Here is a 5,344-nt window from a genome sequence, read left to right as displayed (position 1 = left end):
GGCTCATTTACATTCAACTTTCGAGGCCAAGAGTTCAAAAGGCTAACTTATAAGAGAAAGTGAGGCAGAAAGATGAAAATGGAGATACAAGAAATTACGGAATTTATTTTCAATGCTGGCAATGCACATCCATTAGCTATTGGGGCAAAAGGTGTTATTTTATTGGGGCTATCTAATGCAAAGCTAAAGATAATGCATGTCCATGGCCTATCTGAGGCTAAATAGATTACTAGTTAGAAATGACAACTTAGAGTGCAGAGTAGAGGTTTGAGGACAAGATTACATTCAGATCAAGAAAGTTGCCTTGTTGAGAGACATAAGGTTGAATGTGTATTTTAGTGCACTCATCGATTTACAAAACTTCAAAATTTCAATGACAGAATTCATGACATGTTGAGAAAATATTTGCTGAGATTTTCCAATGATGGTCCTAGTGCATGCAATGTAATTGCAGGTACAATATGCATTGAACTTGTCCCACATATACACTCTAGTAGTTTGAGGCAATTAAATTTCATGTGCATATGGCCTTTTGAAGAATCAAGTGTGTAGGTAGAAGTGATTAGCATAAGGAGTGAAATCCTAGATGCATTGTCGAATATCCAACTCATGAGAAACATGCTACTTCACACCATTAGCTCAAAGAAATGGACATTTTCTTTGATTAGCATAGGGAGAAAGTCATCCAAAACATTGAATTGAAACAAGCTTCTTCAATGAAGTCCAAGATGTTGATGTGGCTCTTAATGTTCGTATAATGGTTCCAACCGAGTAAATCAAAATGCTTAACGTTGTGCTTATTGAGTTGTCAAATAAAAAGGTCAATGTAGAAGTTAGGTTTGTGGGAATTAGGCCAAAAGTAGGAAATTTGTCATTCTAATGTGAAAAGTTATTTACGAAAACTTCCACTCATCTTAGAAATTTACCTCAAGTTTGATGAATCTAAATAGTAGTTTATTTGTAGCTTTTGAGTCAGAAAGGTAGAGAATGTGAAGTACAAGAGTAGTTGAAAAGTTAGGAAGTTGGAAGGAACTCAAGTTTGATGAATTTAAATAGTAGTTCGATTGTAGCTTTTGAGTCAAAGAGGTAGAGAATGTGAAGTGCCTATAGTAGTTGAAAAGTTAGGAAGTTGGAAGGCCAAATACCTCAAGATAAATTTATAAATAGAACCTTTACCTTCAAGCAAGTGTTCTATTTTTTGATATTGTAAGTTATTTTCATCTAGTAATAAGGAGATCATGGCTAGTTAGTGTGTTTATATTCTTATAGGGTTGCATATAGTCTTGGGACTCTTCTCTCCTTACTTGGGGTCCTTGTCGGTGTGATCATCCTAACTTATGAGTCCTTTCTTGTGTTATGATGCTTATTCTCACTTATGTTATAGTTGCTAAAATCTGATATGAAACATGGAGCTTCTCAATCATCAAAAGAAACATTTCCTAGATCCTTAGAATCTTTGATTAGGTATACGTTTTAGTTTGTGGACTATTATCCATATTGTTTATATGCCTAAACTTGTTTTATTTCATCTTGTTAGTTTTATGAGAGAGAATTGTTTTTAACAATTGGATCATCACTGTTAGGCCTCTATACTACTAGTGTAACCCCTTATTGTTATTAGTACAACCCCCTTATTATATTGTTGTACCCATGTAGTCCCCATAGATGCCCACTATTGTTATTATTGTGTCCCATAGAAGCCCACTATTGTTATTATTGTGCCCTTCCATTATTATTGTTATGTCGACTCTGATTATATTATGACCCCTTAGACTCCTATATATAGAAAGGAGGTCTTGTCATTTGTATCATCCAAGAATTTTTCATTTGTGTAATGTAAAGGAGGTTGCCCCCTCAAAGAGGCTTATTTTTAAGGCGTTGATCTATCTTTTCTATCTTTTTGTGAGCTGGTTTCATAACATTTGGTATCAGAGCTTTGGATTCTAGGGTTTTGCTGCTCCAAATGGGTCATCGTGGCATTTTCACTATAAATTTTTTATGTGACATTTCAGAAGCGAAAAAAAAAAACCCATTTGAGACGAAATCGCACTGAACCTCGGGTCCGAATTTCAAAGCTTTTCACGCTATGTTTGCGAAGATATGATTTGAGGAAGTTGGTCTTTTTGCAGACTTCTGAATTACATTCCAAACAGGTGACCTGGTGAAAATCGTCATAACTTTCTCTCTGAGCATCGGATTGAAATTTCATAAGAAGGTACAGAAAGAGGACTAACTTTAGTTTCTTGTATATATTTTTCAGAGCCAAAGGTCGAAACAGTGATACGTGGCACGTCGTACAAGTTCACTCTACTGAACTAGTCTATAATCAGGTCACTGTGGGAGATTTGGCATAACTCTTCCCTGGAGAATCCAATTTGGATTAGACTGGTGGCATTGGAAAAGAGGAAGCTGAGGGCTACTGCAGGTCGCAATTTCAGAACTGGATGATCTGAAATTACAGAGATACATCAGATTCAATATCAAAGCTCCTACAAAGTGAAAAAAAGTGTGTAGTTTTTTTTAAATTTTTGCATAAACTTGGTTTGAAAAATTAGTTTGAAGGAATTCAAAGGACATAGTAAAGAATTATTATCGGTAATTAATGCCCCGAGGAAAGAAAATGCAAACACCTAGTAAGCAACCTGAAAGCTCTAGCATGACTCATGAAGAAGAGAAAGAAATGCAACATGATATATCAAAATTACAAGACCAAGTGCAACAAGTGTCACTTGCACAAAAAGTAACAGAATCTAAGATGGATGGTTTAAAGAAAGATGTAGAAGCTAAGATGGATGGTTTAAAGAAAGGCGTAGAAGCTAAGATGGATTGTTTAAAGAAAGGCGTAGAAGCTAAGATGAATGATGTGGAAGCTAAGATGGACGATTTGAAGATAGATTTGAAGACAAATTTGAAGACAGGCATGGAAGATTTGAAGACAGATTTGACAAAGTTTCTACAAGAAATGTTTACTAATGGTGAAAGGGTAGTAAAGGAAACTCATGATGAGAACAAAAGAAATGTTAATCATGATTTCATAGACTCTAATGTTGGATCGAAGACCCGCCATATTCCAAAAATCGATATGAGGAAGTTTGATGGCAAGGATCCCGCAACATGGATATTACAGATGGAGCAATTTTTCAATCTCAATAATGTGCAAAACACACAAAAGGAACGTATTGCAACTTTATATTTGGAACCAAATCAGTTTGTATGGTATCAATGGCTTTGCTCTCGTAAACAAATTATCACTTGGGCAATTTTTACGGAAAAATTGACAGCACATTATGAGGATAGAAAAAGCAACACTTTTTTTAGCCAATTGATTAGTCTCAAACAAAAGGGTTCAATAATGGAGCACATTGAGGATTTCCAAAAATTGAACATAAGGGTAAAAAATATTCCAGAGGAGCATAGGATTGAAGTGTTCATAGGGACTTTAAAGGATAATATCCAACGTGATATTCGCCTTTGAGAACCTGATTCATTAGAGAAGGCATTCAGGTTAGCAAGAAAAATGGAAAGCAAAATTATGGCAACCCGGAAGCATACCACTCACAACTATAAAGATGGAAGTGTTGTTGCTCCTAGTCTTCCACAACCTATAAGGTTGACAACACAACAATTGAAAGAAAAATGAGCAAAAGGGCTTTGTTACAGTTGTGATAGCAAATACACTAAAGGTCATAAGTGTGCTGAAAAGAAATTATTCTACATAGATTGTGAAGAGGAAGAAGAAAAGGAGCAAGAAAGGTCAAAAGAAGAGGATATACTCTAGGAACAAAGCCTAGATAAAGAAGAAATGAATCCGACCGTATCTTGTAATGCAGTGGCTGGAATTACCACTCCTCAAACCATCAAGATAGAAGGATAAATCAAGAAGAAAAAGGTAATAGTGTTGATTGATTCAAGAAGTACCCACAATTTTATTCATTGTAAGATAGCAAAAGAATTGAATTGCTTCCTATATCTAGCACAAGAGTGTCAAGTGATGGTTGCAAATGGAGGAACGATAAATTGCTCTAGAAAGTGCCATAATATCAAGTTATCCATGGGAGAAAATGTATTGACTAGCCCAATGCTTTCCATTCTAATGGGAGGTGCTGATGTTGTACTAGGAGTCCAATGGCTACAATCCTTGGGTACAATAGCTTTTAATTTTCAAGAACTTTTCATGAAATTTTCTGTAGAAGGAAAGGAAGTCGAATTAAGGGGTATTGCAGGGAAACCGGGAAAGATAATCAGCTCTAATGGTATGACAAAGCTTCTAAAAAAGGAACAAAGAGGTGTAATTGCACAATTATGTTCGCTAGATGTTTCCACATCGAAATCATCTATTTCTCCAAATCTCCAAAAAGTCTTGGACAATCATTCCAAGGTATTTGAGACTCTCAAAGGTCTCCCACATATTCGTGATCATGATCGTGCTATTCATTTTATTCTAGGATGTGTTCCTCCAAACGTCAAGCCTTATAGATATCCATATGCACAAAGGAGTGAAATTGAACATATGGTTGCAGAAATGGTAGAGGTTGGTACAATTATCCAACCAAATTTGATAAACAAAGAAAGGTATGAATGGAAGAATGGTGAAGCAGGGTGAGAACTTATTCAAAAGTTGCTAAATATCCCAGTTCCAACAATATTGCCAGAACTTGACAAGGAAGGAAAAAGCATATTGGAACCTGAAGCATCTACATAAACGAGAAGTCGACAACTACGAAATCGATCAATTTCAAAGCATCTCATCAAGTGGAAGAACTTACCTATTGAAGATTTCACATGGAATGACAAGAATTTTATACAGAAGCATCAAGAACTACTCAAGCGTTGAGGACAACACTTTTTGAAGGAGAGGGGCATGTTAGGCCCCTATACTACTAGTGTAACCCCTTATTGTTATTAGTACAACCCCCTTATTATATTGTTGTACCCATGTAGTCCCCATAGATTCCCACTATTGTTATTATTGTGCCCCATAGAAACCCACTATTTTTATTATTGTGCCCTTACATTATTATTGTTATGTCGGCTTTGATTATATTATGACCCTTTAGACTCCTATATATAGAAAGGAGGTCTTGTCATTCGTATCATCCAAGAATTGTTCATTTGTGTAATGTAAAGGAGGTTGCCCCCTCAAAGAGGCTTATTTCTAAGGTGTTGATCTATCCTTTCTATCTTTTTGTGAGCTGGTTTCATAACAATCACATTTTAAAAAGGAGTTGGGAGGTTACAAATCAAGTTCATTTATTCACTAGGGTAAATTTGAGGTCTAAAATGGGTCCCCTAAGAAAAATATTAAAATTAAGTAAAAACATAAGTTGGAGTAGTTATTTAGTGA

The sequence above is a fragment of the Pinus tabuliformis genome, chromosome 1_1 (assembly GCF_031772625.1).
Source record: "Pinus tabuliformis cultivar Carrire ecotype Pingquan chromosome 1_1, CPIR1, whole genome shotgun sequence".
NCBI classification, from domain to species: domain Eukaryota; kingdom Viridiplantae; phylum Streptophyta; class Pinopsida; order Pinales; family Pinaceae; genus Pinus; species Pinus tabuliformis.
This window is presented reverse-complemented; position numbering follows the sequence as displayed.